Source organism: Phasianus colchicus, chromosome 7, assembly GCF_987193195.1.
Source record: "Phasianus colchicus chromosome 7, bPhaCol1.hap1.1, whole genome shotgun sequence".
In the NCBI taxonomy this organism is placed as follows: Eukaryota; Metazoa; Chordata; class Aves; order Galliformes; family Phasianidae; genus Phasianus; species Phasianus colchicus.
Genome location: NC_143442.1, coordinates 3,262,140 through 3,282,214, shown reverse-complemented (window position 1 = coordinate 3,282,214; position 20,075 = coordinate 3,262,140). Strand labels below are relative to the sequence as shown.

At 40.6% G+C, this 20,075-nt stretch overlaps 1 long non-coding RNA gene across 1 annotated transcript; it reads left to right on the top strand.

Annotated features, from left to right (window-relative positions):
- The first annotated feature begins 1,632 nt into the window (after positions 1-1,632).
- On the top strand, positions 1,633-19,135 carry LOC149917180 (uncharacterized). Its single transcript, XR_016467976.1, has 5 exons — positions 1,633-1,703; positions 2,376-2,523; positions 16,032-16,087; positions 17,559-17,729; positions 19,056-19,135. It is a non-coding gene; the product is annotated as an uncharacterized LOC149917180 (long non-coding RNA).
- The last annotated feature ends 940 nt before the right edge of the window (positions 19,136-20,075 follow it).

Here is a 20,075-nt window from a genome sequence, read left to right as displayed (position 1 = left end):
GTGTAAAACTCCATAGCCTGACAGAGCAGGACATACTCCTGTGATCACCTTGTTCACAGCAAGTAGCATTTCTAACTTTGAATTCCTTCTTCATGACGAAGACTTTTTGATAAATTTCTGTTATGTTTGTCTAAAGAGCAGCATTCACTTACGATGCTGGAAATTTGGGCTGCATCACAATAACATTAGAAATCACCGTGCTATTTACTACTAAACTATTTGAGATGTTATTTTCTTTCTTAAGAAAAAAGCAATGTTTTATTATCATCTCAGCTTTTGCAAAGAAATAGAGTTGCTTGATGACTGTGAGCTGCATAAATCTATTTTCCTTATCAAAATGTCAGTGATGTCACCTATAGCATGCAGCTACTGACTGAGCAGTACATACACTGAGTGTGGCAATAGTTATTTTCTCTGTTCTCTGTGTACAGGTTCCATTTCTCCTGCACCACCTCCTTCTCAGAATTGAAAAAAAAAAAAAAAAAAAGTAGAAATAACGAGAACAGCCTTGCTCTTTTTCTCCCTTCCAAGTAGGTAGGAGAAAATTGCTTGATTAGATTATAGGGTCTGTATATGTGTGTAAAGAATTTATTGTGGGAAATCTATATTAGTGCCAAAGCGATTAATGCTAATTAATGTTCCCAAGTTTAATAACAAAAGAATTAATAGTGAACAGCCACTTACTATAAAGTGTTTCCTTGACATTTCTTACTAAAAATAAAAATTCAGAGCATGCTGCATAGATTTGAAGGAAGAAGAAAAAGAAAGATTAGGTAAAGAAAACATCTCACTGTAATTTAAACCATTATTTGTCTGACAGCTTTTTATCTGCTGTCTGGAAGAAATAAACATATTAAATTTTTTATTAAAATAGTTAGACTTTGTAAGAGTATTTTTCCCAGTTCAGTAATAAATATTTATTTCTGCCAGAAACAAAGAAGTTTGTCTGCGAGGCTTTTACTGAAGCTTAGCCAAAGGTACGAGTCTTTTAATGAAGAAATACAGCTTTTACAGACTTGCTTTCTCTTCTTTGGTATAAATTTTGATGTATAAATAACGTTCCTACAGAGACCTGGTCATCCTCTGGTATTGATCACCTGCCACTCTGTCCTCCAAGGTATTGGCGCCTTTGATTATTGTTTATGAAGGATGAAGAGCACTGTATCAATTAAAGGATAGCTCTGAAATGCGGAGTTAAACCACAGCCACAGTAAATTTCCAAATAAATAACAACAGCTTAAAGCAAGATTTTCAGGCATACGGGCTGGACACTTGATGTGGCCAGAGAAGGAGTTTAACGTGACCTAGAGAGCTCTTGCAAAATCCTCCTTCTGTTGCTTCTGCTCTGCCTATCCCCTGTTGTGCTCAATTGGCATGGCTTTAAATATCACCTCCTAGCCGTCAGCGCAGCGGGGCAGAGTGTCTGGACGAGATGGTAGGAGACTGGTGTTAGGCACTCAGATCAGAAAGGAGATTGCATCCATTTGGGAAAAGCACTTGGCCAAAGTGTCCAGCACAGAACGAAATTCCATCCTTTTGAAGGAAAAGTGCATGAAAGAAAAATACTGTCAGATGTCCATGTACTATTAAGACGGAATAATTTATACTGAATTCTGCTCTTAATGTTTTGGTAGATCTGGATGTGCTCCGCCTATGATCTGGACGTGGATAGGGTTTCTCTGTCTGTGCTTCTGGCAAATGTGGTCAGTATTTAACCCAGACTGTATTTTCGTGCTTACCATCTGCCTAATTCTGAATGTCAGATCCACAACTGGCCCGCCAGTTATTTCTGTTCAGCGACTTTGAACTCGCTCAGTTCAGCAGTGACGAAAGGATGTACTGGTTGTATGAAAATGTCAGCCGAATTCAATCTCCTCCCAAAAGCTAAAACCAAATCTTCCTGTGAAAATAAGAACATTCTGCTTAATTTTCGTTGGGTTATTTTCCACAATTTTTTTGCTGCATTTGTTAAAAAATGGAACTATGTTAAGGCTGAGTTTGTAAGAGTTTTCTGTCTGATTTCGATGGCCACAGTACAATAAACCTTTAGTAAGTGATTTCCAACAATAATCCATGTTTTCAGGTGTGGAACAACTGTAATATGTGTCTTACCTTTTACCTAATGTTTAGCTGAAGTGGAACATCAGATCTCAATTCTGACTATGCCACCCTTTCAGCCTTTCTTACACAGTCATGCTAGCTTGATGCTTGTTTGAATATTTCTAGTTGCCTAATTCTAAGATAATTGGGCTTGTTTTATATGAGTCACTGCACCATAGAAATCTGGGCATAACTAAGAAATGTTGGGAAAATTGCTTACAGTTATTTCTTGTAAGAGAAATTACTTAATACTCGTTGTTATTTATACCTCACAGGTCTGATTCAGTCATAGCCTCAAACAAATGTCAGCACCTTTACTGGGAAACGTAGCAACCAGTGGATTAGACAAACAAGAGGGCTGGAAATGGGTCTGCGTCAAGTCTTACCATGTACCTTGTGGAGTGACATCTGGAGATGGTAGAGGTAAGAGAACTACTGCAGAACGGGCAGAAAATGATATATCTTGGGTGTCTGTAGCTCAGGTTGTATTGGGGGGCAGTCAAGCCTTGTAGTTATGGGGATTTGCCATGGATCTGGAGGTGTGTGGGCTCATGTTGTGGCAGAGGGCTGGTAGGCCAATGTTTAATGGGGAGGCAGCTGCAGCCCCTTATGTATTATTTATTACTGCTTTTGGGTACGGATGGTCCCAAATCAAGCAGTGCCTCCAGACTGCAGCGGTGTTAGAACTGGGTCCAAGTGTTTCTTACTGTCCTTCCCTTCAAAATGGAAGTTCAACAGCTGATGCTCGTCCACATCCTTCTTCTTCCCTTCATCCAACATACAAGGAAACACTTCAGGGAGACCTTTGTAATTTGTGTCAAATTACATGGACTTTCTCTGAATAAGAGCCCACACAACACTATGTTTCAAAATAGAATCAGGGCCCTAGAAGGGATTAAGCATTTCTGAGTTTAATTAAGTGCACTAACAACATATGAGCAAGCTCAATCTCATAAAACAACTTTATTATACAAATTGACAGACAAAATAAAAGCCCATTGGGATTAAATAAAATAACCTGAAAAACACATTGAAGTGCATGACCTTACCACCTTGGGTCATGTTAACATCTCTGCTTGAGATTTTTTTTTTTTTCCTGATAAACGATAAAATAGCAGTGATGGTAGCATGCAATATTAACATAACAAGGTATGAGCAAGAGGGATTTGCTTTTGACTAGTTAAGAAATACAATAAAATTGTGAATTAGTAAACCTAAGATTAGCCTTTAATGCCTGATAATCACCTCTGTCAAGGAAAATTTCTTTTCTTCAAAAAGCAAAGGAACTTTGTGGATGGGTCTTGAGACAGGCTTGTAGGTGGTAGAAAACATTTGGGAGAAGTCTGGTCTCTCCCTTGGGGCAGGGTTAGAGATGTGTTCACTGACTGGGCATGGCACTCAGAACTAGGCAGGCATGGCAAAATCTCTGATGCTTTAAGATTATTCATTTCTTGGCAGAAGACAAATCTGATCTTTGTCAGACTGTCCATTAATTCTCATGGAGGCACTTTTAAGTTCCCGTGTTTGTATGTTAGTGGGCCTGTTACAGCTAAACACACAAGTGAAAATGTATTCTTACAGCATAGTCAAGTATTCCCATTTCAATGGTGATGTTGTCATGCAGATATAAGAAAACCAATGTGTGAGTCTTGTTATTATCTACTTTGCTATAGGCCATCCGGACTTCAACTAAGAAAGGGCTCCCAGTGTGTTAGGCTCACAGAATCACAGAATTGCCAGGGTTGGAAGGGACCTCAAGGATCATGAATCTCCAACCCCCCTGCCACATGCAGGGCCACCAACCATCCCACCTAATGCTAGGCTCATGCGAACATCTGGTGAAATTAGGCCTTTCCGCTCAATGACTTTTAGTTTGAACTAATAAGTGAGGCAAAGTGTGGAAGAGGAAAAATGGACAGAGGGGAGAAAAAAACCACACAACTTTCTGTAGTCCCACAACCTTTTACTACCAGGTGGAAGTCTGTCTCTTAACTCCCACTCTAGTCCCATTGCCAATAGAGAATATTGCATAATTGTTGAACAGAAGTGTACACAGGATTTAATTGTGCAAACAGGTATAAGAATAGCATGAGCCCTGCAGTATGCAAGAAGTTGCAGTACAAATGAATGGCAATATAAGCCCTTGCTGCATTGCTGCTGTAATCTTCAAGGTCCAAAAGCAATAAGCAGTTGGCAAGATGTTGTGCCTGGGTGTAGAACTGGATACAAAATTCTGCACACTGGGTATCAGGCAGTCCTGTCAGTTTGGTTGCTCTCAATTTACTGCAGTGTAGAAATGACTGAAACAATGCTTTGAGAATAAGACATTGTGGAAATGAGGACAACAGCATAAACATTTTTTCCTCAGACATAGAATTACTGAAGCTTCATTTCCTTTGAATTTGGGTCCTCCATCTCCTGACTCTCACTAGTTTTTCACCTTCTTGCACTACTTCCCATCCCCTCATGCAGCTTTCAAACGATGCCTCCATTTTCCCTGAGCTGCTGCTTGTATGAGAGGCTGGGTGCTGTGCAGAACCCCACGTGTACCTATTGGCTATGGCCAAACCAACATAAATGGTGCTGTAGAGCCTCATGTTGTAGTCTTCCTGCAGCAGAGGCACTCCTTTTAGTCTCCTACCTGTCTCCAGCTGCCAATATTAGCAAGAGTTACAGGAATTTAATTATCTCCAGGGCTTTTATCTCCATTGAATTGGATTGAAGTAAACCAATGGATTTGCAAACGCTTAAGGAAGGAAAGGTCTCGCAGAGAGTACCAACAAGTAAGCATCATTTCTTCAGCACACTTGTTCCAAGAATTGAACTCAGCAAAGTGTGGTATTTTGAAAAGTGTAAAACCATATGAACTGTAATTATGTTTGTCTAGTTATGGGGAGAATAATAAATAATGGGATTAAACAGAGAGGACAGCACAGTTTAGAGGTCTTAGAATAGCAGTCCTTTCTTTGCATGACATGCAGAAAGAGATTAGATGCTTCCAGCACTGAGAATATGTTTTTCCCCAAATGAAATAGTAGACCCAATGTGAAACAACTGGCTTGTTTTTCAAAATATTACAGGGATCAGAGGCTCTGGGTTCTCAGTCATTCTCTTCCTTTGGATTTTTATGCACAGGAGCAGAACAAGTGGGTGAGAGAAAAATGCCTGGGCTTTCAGCTGGTGGCAGCCAATACTGAATGTCTTTGTGGGGTGGGGACCATGCAAGGTTCCTCTTTGGGAAGTCTCAGGGAAATCAAAATGCCATGGAAAACAGGGAAGCAAGCAGTTTCTCTTGTGACAATTTCATGGCTAAGTGTGAGTGTTCTTGCACAAAGATATAGGCAAGAGGCCCTTTGGAATTCATTCTGCAGAGTTATAGAGCTGCCTGAAGCTGAGCCAGGCAAAAATACTAGGACCTGAACCAAAAGGAAATACTTTATAGCTTGAATGCCTTCTACCAATCAATTTTTTCTCTTTAGAAATGCTTTTTTTTTTGCCTCTTACAGCTAAGATGCAAAGATTTAAATGTGATAATGGTGTAGTGTAACTCTCGTGTTTGGCCTGGTGATAACTAAGCAGTTCAGATATCCTGGTATTGGCTTTCAAGCAATCATGGACAGTGTATGTGTTTATTATACCAACAGTTATGTGTGTATGTATATTCCCTTTGTACCTTTTTTGGTATTTATATAAAAGTAAATATGTATCTGAAGGTGATGGCAATGATACACGATATAAATTAGATGCCTGCTCCATCTCAGTTCATAGCTACCCAAGGACTGCAGGATTCAAAGACTGACCATCATAGAACGATAGAAGGGTTGGATGAGAAGGGATCTTAAAGACCATTTAGTTTCACCCCCTGCCATGGGCAGGGATGTCCTCTCACTAGATGCGTTTGCCCAAATTCCCATCCAATGGGACCTTGAGCAGTTCCAGGGATGGAGGACCCACACCTGATGGTGAGGGTTGATTTCTCAGTATATTTACTCTAAAAGGTCTTCACAGACAATATTAGAGAGTTCTCAGTTTCAGTTTTTTCAATCCAGACTGGGTGCCTCCAGCTCTCCTTCACGCGTGCTCATGGATAAGCAGAGCTGGTGGGAGCTAATTGCCTACTTCCCACTCAGACCTACAGCTCCATGGCAGATTTTATTCTAGCCCACAGTTTGTAGCAAGGAGTCAGTCACACCAGCCCTCTCCACGATTGTATCCATATTATTTATCACCCTGAAGACTCTGTCCCTTTCTTCAACCCAGCTGTAATGACTGTGTATTTAAGGTCAGTTTCCTCAGCCCTGCAAGCAGAGTGGGGTGAGGAGAGACAGGAATCGATTCTCAGCACACTTCACCTTCAGGTTTTTAGGGAGTTGAATGCACCTAAGTGATTCTTAGGCATTTGCCTTTAAACACAGCAGTATTAATTGCAGGGAGGCTTAACCACAGAAGCTGTAGTTCAAAATCAGTGCACACCATACCATGATATTAATACATAAAAACAGCTAGATGAGGAACGGGCACTAAAAACTGTGATACAGGCTGCTTCTAAGCTCAGTGCTTACAAAATAGTCTGTATACCTCAACAACTTGATTTCCTTTTTTAATAATTCCATTAGCAATTCCTAATAATTAGCTGATCTAATTTAGATTTTCATTGCCTAGTTTCAAAGTTCTGCTCTTACAAACGGCTGAGGAACCTTGCCCTTAAAAACTGGTGATGATATCCCCATGACCTGGGACCACTGTTGGAGAAAAGATTTCGTCTGAAAGGATTTCAGGAAGTTACAAAACTCTTTTACATGGCCTGTTGGATCTGTGTATGATTTCCAGCATTACACAAAATAAATACCAGGAGACTGGTGTGGTTTATACAAGAGTTTATAGGGAAAAAATCCACCCACCAGCTCCCTTGCTGAGGATTACAACCAGGTCTCTGCTGCCAAGTTCTCTGTTTAGGTAAAGCATGAGAAAATCTGCCATTTTTTTAGAGTCACAAAAGGGGTGCTACAGGGGGGGCAGTGAGAAGCTGACAGCTCTCACTGCTTAAAAGGCAGCTGTTCCTTCTCAGGTACTATTATTAATAAACCCTAAGGTAATGTTTGCTCTGAAATATGTCTAATTGAAATAATTTACCCTAACCCTTAGAGAATTATGAAACTGTTTTCATCATGTTCACACACAGCAAAATAATTATGAGATGCCATATGGAAAAGACATCATGTGGTATATGTATTTCTGAATGTATACTTTTTGAAATGGTTCCCACAGATAAATCATATAGCTAATTTACAAAGAGGAGGTGGATAGTAGTTCTTAAGTATGCAGTTTAAGTTTAAAATGGTTTCAGGCTGGGTAAATTTACAGTGGTGATGACATGCAGTAATTGCACTGATCATAGGACGTATATCACAGAAGATGTCGATAGGGCCATTAAGTTGCACTGTACAAAATGGAGAAGGAAAATTCAGCTGGTGCTGTGATGTGGCATTGCTCAGAGCATCAGTAGGTCCCACCTGGTCCTGAAGTTCACCCAGTAGAAGTGATGGAATGAATGCTCTGGTTGTAGAGATCTGTCTGAGCCTCTATGGTCTTTGCTGTTTTTTCTGAGCTCCTGCTCACAGCAAGTTCTGTCTGAATCACCATCTCCAGCTTCTGAGGGATTGGGAACATCATCCCCAGGCAAGTCTTTGGATGCCCCGACCATGGATACACCTCCATGGATGCTCCATCCATGTAGAATCTCAAGGTCAGGCTGGACCAGGTTCTGAGCACCCCGATTGACAGCAGGACAAGGGGAAATGGTTTTAAGCTGAGGGAAGGGAGATTTAGGTTGGATGTCAGGGGGAAATTCTTTACGGAGAGAGTGGTGAGGTACTGGAACAGGCTGCCCAGGGAGGTTGTGGATGCCCCGTCCCTGGAGGTGTTCAAAGCCAGATTGGATGGGGCCCTGGGCAGTCTGGTCTAGCATTAGGTGGAATGGTGGTGGCCCTGCATGTGGCAGGGGGGTTGGAGATTCATGATCCTTGAGGTCCCTTCCAACCCTGGCAATTTTGTGATTCTGTGATTCTGTGATTGAGCTGTTTCTACTGTTCATTGCAGGGAAGTTGGACTAGATGGCTTTTAAAGGTCCCATCCAACTCATCAAGCCACGCATGAGTTACAGTGATGCTCCCCATCACTGGGGTATCTATGAGACCTCTCTGGTTGGCATCCAGAAAGCTCCAAGCTGATTCTTAAGCAGAAGAAATGTTCTCTCCATCTCAAACTCTTCTGAGCAAAGCCCATGAGTGAAATATTCATCTTGTTCCTATGTTACTGTCTATCATCTTTTCAAAAGGTTTTATTCTTAATCTCATCTCGAGTAACCAGCATTATCATGTAAATGCATGATATATAGATACATTTCTACAGAGCTGTATATTTCATTATATATGGTAGGAGGAGAATCCTGAAGGACATGTTTTGGTCCCTTTCCAGAAATAATTGTGGTCAATGATGAGACATCTGAACTATCAGGAAAAGAAACTCAAAAGTTCTGAAGGTGACTTTTGAATAAGGAACTCCTATTAACATTTCTAGAAATCTGGCTGGAGATCAGGCTTTCTTGTCAGACTTCTGCTAGTTCTTGTTTCCAGATGGATGGAAGAAAAATAAGAGAATAGCTTATTGCACCCGTTCTGTTTCATGTCTGATAGGAAACCAGCAAGTGAAGAAGACAGACAGAAATCTTGTTCTGTCCAGTCCATTTCCTTTTTTTTTTCTAAGAACACCCAAAAAAAGATAAATAAAAATGAAAATTGGAAGATTTATCTCTACTTTGAGCATTGATTCATCCTGCTTTTTTTCTGAACTACCTCACCAGTCACTTCTGCAATTATTTCAGTGCTGATTGGTGAAATATTTGGGAGATCTTGTATAATTCTCTGCATGCCCTCTATTTTGAGAGAGCAATGGAGACGTGCTACAACCGCAGTGTTTATTCCCTGGTAATGACAGCATTATCCTGCATTACCACTCTAGGAGGATGTTTGTCAACAGCCAGCTACTGATGAGCACAAGGAAAATATTTACCCAACTTCTGTACTGTGGCTTTACCCCAATGGTGCTGCTTCAAGAGGACCGCACTGTGTTTTTCAAAGGCTTGATACAGAAACCAGAACAGTCTTGGCATTTCTTTAGCACCAGTCCTGAAACGACTGTTTTTTAGACATACTAATTACAGGAATTTTTTTTTTTTTTTTTTTTTTTAAGGAAAAAGAGATAAGGAAAAAGAGATAAGGAAAAAGAAAGAAAAAAAAAAGAAAAGAAAAGTGATATTCCCTGCAAATAGCCAAAGCAAGGAGTTTTCTAATGCTCTCTCAGTGTGCAGAGCGCTGCGGATAGCTGTATTTGATGGCTTCCTAATCTTCCCAAGAGTACCCATGTATGCTAATATTTACTCACTCTGCACACAGACAGCAGCCAAACGCTGCTGATGCACTTGTGTGTGTATTTAAGCAGAGCTTTTGGCCACGGACGGCTCCTGAAGCCACCTGTATGGAAGAGGTCCCCTCTGTCACTGTTGCTTTTGGGGAGATGTGATGCTCTCTCTCCATTTGTAATGTTATGCAGATTCCCGTGTTCCCCTTTTGGCAACTTTGTCATTTGTTTTTATGCTCACTGAAGGTGTATTGCATTTTGTGTGCTCTTACAGTGCCCTAAAACAAAAGTAATGCTTTTTTTTTTTTCCCCTGCAAGCTACAGTCGATTATTATTTCACTACAGTATCCGAGAGCATGAAATAGAGATTTATGATACCACTGTGTTTTCCACTTCACTTCATGTAGTGCCAGGAAGGTACAGCATCTCAGCCTGCACAATATCCCCTTCTTTTTCCCTTTTCTCTCTTTGAGCAGCATGCTGCGTGATTAGAGGATAGTGAGAAGGTCACTGACCAAACTTTATCTTCCACCCAGTTTCCCACAGCATGTATTCCTCCTAGGAAACATTTTCTCAGCTCAGGTTATTTCCAGAAATGTTCTCAAACCATCAGAACAGTCCTCGCAGTAAAACATTTCATTCCCACTTTCTATCCTTTATCTAGCGGCGCAGTGCTGACAGCATTTATGTTTCTTCTATTGACTGGGCCAAGAACAACAGGATTAATGAGGTTGTCTCTTCATGAGTGCATTATATTTTTTCCTCTGACCTTTCAAACATGGGAATCTTCTGTTTGCAATATTTCTTAAGGAAGGAAAATCCCACCTCGCCGAGGCACGGCTGGGTGGGAGCCCAGGTTCTGTGTGCCTGGAGCAATGCTCTGTGCACTCCATCCTCTTGTACTCAGACCATCGTACTGCTCAGGAGGTGGGTGGACACAGATCTCTTCTTGTTGTTTTGTTTTGTTTTGCATGTGTTCTGGGCAAGCAGGGGAAGGAGGTGTCTCTGGGATTGCAGCCTTCCTCAGAACGCTCTCGCGCTTTATCATTCCTCTTCCTGATTATTTTTGACACGGGGTAACTGGAACGCAATCAAGATAGGATCATTGCTAAGTGCAGCAGGACAGGGAACGTGAAGAATTTTCCCAAGGATGAGAGCACAAGTATCTTTAAACACAACAAATAACTTTGCACGTCTGACATCTTTCAGTTAACCTCCTCAAAATACATCAGTTAGATAAGCTTAACATAATTACATTTTTTTGCATAAGTTCATTAAGGGTGACTGATTCCCATTTTTCATCTGGGGATGCAGAGGGGACACAGAGTCAGAAAAATTCCCACTTGCCCCAAAGCTGTATGACATACGCATGCCTCTAAGATATTATTTTTTCTCTTGGTGGGGAAAGAAGCACCAAAAACGAGTGCATTCACACACTGCATCCTGTGGGGCAGTAAAGCCTTTTAAGGAAGTGCAGATACTTTGGTGTCAAAAAAACACTTGACCTGCTCCACAGTAAATGGCGGAGAAATCTGCCTGATATTTTGGGGAGGAGGATGGAACGGGGATAAGTAGAAGTGACTGACACAGAGTGTATGGGTATACACATATAAAAACTCTGAATATCATTTCATATAAATAAAAAGAAGTGGAAACATGAAGGGTATGTTGCAGAACACAGTTTCCATAGGTATGTGGCTTTGCTGCACATAAAAAATTATTTTGCCTTGCAGGAAAACCAGCATTGCCTGCTGCTTTTAGGTGAAAGCACAGTGCCCAGGGGCCTCTTGCTGGCTGTGCTTGGTGCCAGGGATGGGATGCTGAGCTGGGCTCTGGGCTGTGTTCCAGCAAGGTCAGAACTCATTGCCCAGCTCAGGGTTAAGCAAGCTGGAGAACGCTGTATGTGAACTGAAGTCATTCTGGGGCTGTGAGGTCTAAATGGGACGAGTGGCCACGGCCAAATTCATCCATGTCAGACCTAGAAGGGAACAGAAACAAAGATTCCTGGCTTCTCGCTGTAGCAATTTAAATAATCCTACGTATTAGCTCTGGAAACAGGACAGGCTGCTTTTATGGCATTTTAAGTTTAAAAAGTCATCAGAGAAGCTCTTCAGAGTAATATTTCGTGAGATTTTGAAATATTTCATGCTGAAAATAATGATTCTTATACAGGAAAGAAGGTAAACCCCCTGTGAAATGTCCTCAGGCACTGGCAGCCACTGCAAGTACCAGGAGGTGCTTGCAATTTCCAAGCTTTAAGCATGAGCATATTCCATGCCTTAAATTTGTGTTTCCTGGCTTTCAGAGCTTTGGGTTTTGTTGCTTGAACTCTGCTTTCCTCCTTTTAGGATTTCCGTTGTATCTGAACTTGGATAACCAGAGAGAGTACTTAATAAGCCTGCATTTGCGTTTGTCAGCATTTAGGACTATTAACTGTACACAATTCTGATGGAGAAGTTCCTACATTCTACACTTCTCTTCTAATAACTTACACAGAAGCCTAATTCTGCTGACTTGTACCGTTGTTTAACTAGAACACTCGGTTAAGCTAATGAAACTGCAGTTTGCTTTATGTTCCTTTAAGCAATTGAGCTCCCTGCCATTCACTAGGAAGATACTCTCATAAATCCCCAACTGAAAATAATTTGGGGGTTGTGACCCTCAAGACTTAAAGATTTTCAAATCCTGACTCTTGAGGATTAAAAAAAAAAAAACCAGCAACTGTATCTATCTGTGAACGGTGAATGCATGTTTGTGTAGGTTCCCTTATTTGCATTTGTTGGTAATTAATTAAAAAACATGAGTTTAATTAAACTCGGAGTTAGGGGATTCATTAAAATAAAAACAAAAAGCATTTCAGTTAAAAAATGTAAAATAATTTGTTCGGTGGAGTCAGCTGGTGCAGCTTAAGGATTTGCAGAGAAGTGGTGGCGGTGCAAAAACTTTGGGGATTGCGGTAGCGTGGTTTGGGTGCACACATTTCTGTCACTAGGCAGCCCATGTGGGGCTGGCACTGCACTGAAATAAGGGCGTTTGTCCTCAGGTTCTTTCTGGTCTGAGTCCACAGTTGTGAAAATATGGCATTTATTCAGATCCTGGTGAGAGGGTTGCAGAGTAAATGAGGGTTTTTAAAACAAGAGACAGAGTGAAAAGAGAATGGGTCAATGTGTTTAACATTGGATGAGATGATCTTGGTGGTCTTTTCCAACCTTTATGATTCTACAGAAAAAAAATAAAAAAGATAAGCCTTAAGGAAATAGACCTCATTCAAATGTGTAACTAAATTACGTGTGTAATCACGTAATTTAATGTAATCACAGAACGACAGAGGTTGGAAGGGACCTTAGGAGATCATTGAGACTAACATCCCTGCAATAGGTTGCACAGTAAGGCATCCAGGCAGGTCTTGAATATCTCCATAGGAGATCCACAGCCTCTCTGGGCAGCCTGTTCCAGTGCTTCATCACCTTTACTGTAAATAAGTTCTTCCACATGTTGGTGTGAAACTTCCTATGTTCAAATATTGGAATCATGGAAACACAGAATTGCTCAGGTTGGAACAGACTGTCAAGATCATCAGGTCCAACCATAGAGGCCATTAATCCTTGTCTTATCACTATGCACCATCAAGAAGAGCCTGACCTCATCCATTTGCCTCCTGCCTCCCCTTAGATATTTATGGGTTAACAGTAGGAATGGATGATCTGAGTGGTCTTTTCCAACCTTTATGATTCTATTAAAAAAAAAAAAAAGAGAAGCCTTAAGGAAATAGATCTCACACAAAACCTGTAACTAAACTATACTTATCTGTTTTTAATACAGTAAAAAATCTTTTTTAGATCTCTCTTAATCTCAATTCATTTTCTTAAATGTAGGTTTTTTTTGTTTGTTTGTTTTTGGCATTGCAGAAGAGGGGATTCACTTTTTAAAAAATATGCATATATTTTTATATATGCCTATATAAAAATCAGTATATTATCCATATTATCCTGATGTCAAATCTAATAATAGTAATAGAAAACGATAAGCCCGAGTTTTATTTCACACCCTGGTCTCTTGGTTTCTGCCCCTTTGGTGGGAATGGACTTGTCCCACCAGCTAAAAAGGACAGACCCATTGTAGGAAATGCTCCCATATGTACAGCAGAAGATGGGAAGGTTTGGTGTGCTGCTGGGGCTGGACCACTGCTGCAAAGGGAAGTATCTCCACAGGATTATTTTATTTTGGGCAAAATTGTTTCAAATTCTTTTTTTTTTTTTCTAATTTATACTTCCCCCAAAGTATTTAACATGGGGGTGAAACAATTATAATAATGAAACACAATACTCATTAAAAAAAAAAATAAAATCCTAATTGTGTTTATCAGACTCAGTTTCCTACAGCATCTGTTTGCAGGACGACGGGATACAAGTGGGTGCATGAAAAGGACCAGATGTAAGAAAAATCAAACAAAACCTGTGCTGGCTCTCTGAGACAAGGAGCTGGCTGTGGGTGCCTGTTTCCCACACCACTGCATGGGAGGGCTCCTGCATTAGCTAACACCTCCACCAGCCACAGTGCAGGGAAAGGTGGCCTTCGTGCACGGGGAGCAGATGCTCCACAGCTGAAGCCTTTCAAAGGAGACACCTACAGAGCCCCTGGCCTTGTAGAATAACTGGATTGTACGTAAATAGTCTTTAAAGGGAGCATTGTCTGCTCTTTCCCCACATCCCCTCCCCCCCCGAAAAAAAATGGAAAAACTAAGTGGGTTTTTGTGTGTGGGTAAAGTAAATATGGTTGGAAAGACATGACTTGTTAAGAGCATTTTTGAGGACCCCACACTCACAAAATCCTTTAGGTCATGTGTTTGCTTTCTGAAACATTTGGTAAGTAATAAGTGCCAAGGGACTATATGCACTCCATCTGGAATTAGCAGATTCCTCTTTGTTCAATTGTTCCTAAATTTGGAACCAGCTGACTTGCTTAAAAGTATTTTGATTTTCTTTTAAATAAATATGGGAAATAAACATAGCCCAGGACCTTCAGAGAGGTGTGTTATTAGTCTTTTCCCTGGCTCCATGATCCACACAAGTCTTAAAGAGGCATTTGCCAATTTTGATGCTTGCTCTTGGTTTATGCTAATGATTTATTTGGAGTGGCCCATCATTTTTGCTTCCCTTTTATAAATAGTATCAAAGAAATCAGAGATGGAAAAAGAACTGTTGCGTCATCAAACCCACTCCACTGCCAGTGTAGACTTGTTCCTCACAGTGTATTTTTTCCATTTATTTGTGCAGGTTAAACTTGGAATTAAGTTTAAGGTCTGTAGGCCTGGTGAGAGGTACAAGAACAAGTGGAGATTTTACTCTTTTCTCCTCTCTTTACTACACAGATATCTTATTTCCATTCCCACCTTCCCTTCAGAAACAAGTGTAATGTCAAAAGATCAAGTAGACGCTTTCTCTTTGCAGGTGTTGTAGATCACTACTTCATTCCTGTAAAAATTTAATTTTTGCTTGGGGAAAGCAAAAAAAGGAAGAGAAAACAACACTTCCCTTATCTTCCCTATGCTCTATAGCACCAAAGAAAACCAGAGACCAAACCACCTGCTTGTCCAGTAAGCTTATTGAAAAGGCTGATTCCTTGAGGAGCTGTAAAAACTTGTTTAATATATATAAAATCTTCTTTAAAATAAATAGAAAATTGAAAAAAAACACCTTAGAATCATTCAGAATTGCACCAAATACAGACCTCAGCCAGAGGGCCCATTTGACAGGCGAAATGTTTTCAATGAGAAGATTGCAAATCGAAGCTCAGAAAGATTCTCCAATGCCGTTACATTTGGCATGTAAAGAATTACATATTAAGAAGTGCAGGTTTGTACATTTGGGATAACAGCCTGGGATAGTCAGCCTGTGTATGTTGGTCTGTTTCCATGTACTCGAATAGAATGATGCCTCTTTGCAACAGCTGAAGATGGATGATCCCCTCTGACTGCAGAGGAAGCTTAAGGAGACTTGCTTTCCTAAGTCAGAGCTGGCCTCTCTGAACTGCGCCTTACGATTCATTACAGAGCAGGATCAAGGTCCTTATCTGGTTCAACACTGCTCAGAATTTTGTTTTATCCAACATTTGTTCAAAATATAAGCAAACGTTTTATTTCTGCTTCAGGCTTTCATAGGAGTGGAAGCACAAGCAGATACATTTTTTCTGTATGGCTGCAAGGTCTTTTTATTTGATCTAGATACACATCTGTAACTATTTTACCAACTCATGTCCTCTTACGTCCGGTAAGTCAAAGGAGCTTAAGTTTTCAGCTCTTGCTCTGAGTCACTATTATTCTGTTTTGCAGGTTGTTTCCAGTGCATTGTGTTTCTGCAGCCTAAGGGCTTCCCTAAATCATTATTCTATTCTAGCAAGCTGGAACTTAAACTATAGTCAAACACTAGCAGGGAAAATCTGATCAAAACCTCTTTTCCTCTGCCCATCAGTTCCTATTCTGAGGATCAAACCTGTATTTTTTTTTTTTGCAGCCTTTCAGTACCTAAAGGGAGCCTACAGAGAGGAGGGGAATCAACTCTTTGAAAGGGTGAGTGACAGCAGGACAAGGGGAAATGGTTTTAAGCTGAGGGAAGGGAGATTTAGGTTGGACGTCAGGGGGAAATTCTTTACAGAGAGAGTGGTGAGGTACTGGAACAGCTGCCCAGAGAGGTTGTGGATGCCCCATCCCTGGAGGTGTTCAAGGCCAGATTGGATGGGGCCCTGGGCAGCCTGGTCTAGCATTAGGTGGGATGATTGGTGGCCCTGCATGTGGCAGGGGGGTTGGAGATTCATGATCCTTGAGGTCCCTTCCAACCCTGGCAATTCTGTGATTCTGTGATTCTGTTAGCACACCTTAATCCTTCAGTGCAGATGGGCTTTAAGCAATAAGGCAGCATGGACTACTGGCTGTAGAAAATATATGTAATTATATGTATTTACATTGTATGCGTATGTTAGAAAATACTTAGAATCCTAGGGTTTGGAAGGATAGGCATTTGTTGTCTTCTATACCTGCAAGATATCTGTACAGAAAAGTGTTAGCAACTGTGATAACTTTCTGAAAATGTGTTCTCCTCAAGCATTTTTTATGACAACAGAAAAATATTCACTCTTGTTCCCAAAATATTAATTAAACCATTGCTATTAACATCTATGAGAGTACAGAAATATCTGCCCCAAATATTTGCATAAATGAAGGGCTGGGGGTTTCTTTTTGATTTTGGCTATTTTTTAGAAAGTCTTGAAGAACCAACTTTGTTATGAGGATGAAGTTATTAATTGTAACTTGTAAGTCTTTCAGACAATGCATATGCTCATGCTTCACATTTTATAGTCTCATTTTATATGACTTTGTATGCTCCTAAATGTCATTTAGATTATAAAAATTACTGATAGGTGGCAAAAGTCTTAGTAAAAGACAGTAAAACACACACACACGCACAGAACTGAAAGACATACCGTATGGTAGATGAAGCAAATCCAAATTTTAGAACAAAGGAAAAATGTTATCCTATGACAGTAGTTTCTTTTGATGTGCTTGAAGAAAGGCCCCTTTGGCAGGTGAAGGTATTGCATCACACTGAGCTAAGAACTACTGACTGGTTCTGTGCTGTTTGTGGAGATGACTAAGTTGTCATTTTTAATTAGCTTTATGCTCTTCTCAAAGGCTAATTACTTTACTTTTTTTTCAAGATTACTTGATTGGCAATGACAAGGGTGTCATGGTTACGTATTTTTAGAGAATTCCCCAACCTGCACAATTATATGATTTTCTGTTCCCCCTGGATTCTTTGTGCAGTAAAGCCTTCAGTAAAAATAATGGTTAAAAAAAACCTGCACATTTACTATTGATATCAACAACAACAAAAAGGGGAGTATCTCTTGATATTTAGTCAGTATGAAAGCCTTTACCCTTAGTTTCCCACTCTGACAGGGACACCAGTGAGGCTCCAATTACCTGGACTGAAGTTACCTCAGGCAAACTGAGTTTTTTTTCCCCCTCTCTTATTTCTTTACAGTTGTGTATCCTCTGTTATCATCATGAAAACTGAGACTGCATTCACAGCACATTTGTTTCAAGGCATGCAGTCGAGACACTTGGATACTGATGTTCAGAACCCTTTCCTCCTTGCTTACCTAAATTTGGTTGAAGAGCCCTTGAGATAAGTATAGGAACACTGCAGCCACAGGTGAAATCTCTCATTTCTTTGGCCACTTATAGATTACCATGATATGTTTTGGTTTGGAACAGCAGCTAGCCCAAAGGTGATGCTGTGGGAATGCTACCTTGAGGGGGGAGGGGGGAAAGCGAAGAGGGAGATGAAAACTCCTCTGATGTTTTTCACAATAGTTATGCCCTGAGAATCACTGCCTTACTCCCATTCCGCAACACATAAACGCACGTCAGATGTGTGGTAAACCAAATTCTCTCAGGAGCTTGTCCTGAAAGAGGGAAAGACACGATGATTTAGAGCCTACATCTGCAGCTCTTGCAGCTGCTTCGGTTCCTGCTGCTGGAGGAAAATTCCCCGCAGCAACAACCTCCTGAGGCAGAGGCTTAGAGCAGTTCCTGAAGTAAAGGCCCAAGGGCTTTGGGCTCAATGCTGTCAGTTGCCCATTGGACAGGCGAGGAGCAGGCAGCCACTGTGCAGTGTGGTCACTTCTGCTGTCAGATGCATCACCTGCAAGTGGAAGAGGGCTGTATGTCAGTCTTGTTGGATTATTTAAGATTTTTAGAAAGGCAGATTAGAGCAGGCAGCTTCCTAAACGAGGTGCAGGTCAGGTGTGGCCTTGGCATACCCTTGGTTTGAAGCTCACAGGGTGAGCTGCTGGGTGTGAAGGCTGCATGAATGTTTTCACTGGTGGGGAACATGTGAGACTTTTCTGCAAGAAGCTGCAGATATGAGGATATTCAGGAGGGAAGACTCGTGCAACCTCTGTGTTTTGAAGTTCTTCGTGGTGACAGACTGGGAACGCAGCAGCAACAGCACTGTGATTCTTTTCAACCTACGTGTAAAAAAAGCACCTCTGTACTAAACAGCTTTTCTCCCTAATGAGCTAGTAATGCATCTATGATTTCAGTAATTAAAGTAAGTTTTTATTGCTTTTTGCTTATGTTAGCTTATGTTAGAACCAGCAGACAAGTCAGGTAGGCTGGCAATTAGCAGGGTGCTAGAAACAGGGATTCAGCTCCCTGCTTCCTCTGCAGTGAGGAAAGGAGATGGGACCAGACTCTAAAGGTATTAAATGCCTTAATCCTATGGAATTTGATGGGAATGGGTGCCTAAATACTCTGGGGATATGACTTAATCTCTTTATACCTTTGCTCTTCATCTGGCATATAAGAATAATAATTCCCCCCTAATCACAGTAAAATATTACAAAAAACATACTAAGGAAAACAAGATGTTCAGCTACTATAATCTCTAAATGCAAAAATATCTAAGTAATACAACATGACAATATGGTTATTTCTTTCTCATGGATCTTGATGACACTGTGCTCTCCACTCCTAGGGAGAAGTGTTCACTTGCTTGTTGATTCACTGCTGGTTGTGTTCCCTGGCTGCAATCAAAGCACAGTTTCTCCTTCAGAATTTTAGAATCGAGGAGAAGGTAAGTATGCAGCTCGACTCTCTAAAATCAGACTGCAAGTATTTATTTCTCAATGCAAAACTGAACCCTTTTCCCTTCTAAGCTAACTTTCAGCATCTCAGCTTTCTGTGTGGAGCCTTGCTTCCAGTATAAATAAATGATCCCACATTCCGTCATGATAACATATGCTCATGCAGAGCTCAAAATTAGAAGGAATATGAAGTGTTCTATTAATTGCATGAATGTTGATTGTTAAAATCATGTGCTAATTGGTAATATCTGTGTGCAGTAGGTTCCCGCAATATGTGTTAGATTACATTAACTGTGCTTGTGACTCAGATATCAGGCATTATGCATTTTATATAAGGATTTTTTAAAAACTTTGTGTAATTAAGTTCTATAGACTATCAGTGTAGAAGAATTAGTGGAAGATTGCGTAAAGGGCATATAAAGTTAGAGGCAGGAAGAATTCTGAACTCTCAAGATGCATCTGCTCCTCTTATTCATGGTGTGCTTCCCCTCAAATTCTCTCCTAAGTAATTCTCACCATGTTTGTCTTCAAGTAATTCCCAGGGAATCAAGTAAGAGCTCTTTCTCACAAAGGGGACTACCATGGTGCTTACAGTATACATTTGAATGTTTCCTTTTTTTTTTTTTTTGGCTGCACTTTTTCAGTCTTCAGCCTTTTCCTTCACATCCCCCAGGCTTTGATCCAAGGAGCATTCAGGTACATTAAAGAAGTTAGGTGATGGCTATACTCACCTATCAGAATGGAACTTGAACATATTTAGCAACACGACGCTCCTCTACCAGATGTTCTTCCTCTCCTTTCCTAATCTGTGGGGAAAACTTCATATGGATCTGTTTTGTTCATTGATGTTTTAATTTTATTGAGTGCTGTGGGTATTTATGAAAACAGGCAAGGTAGCAGGATCTAAAACT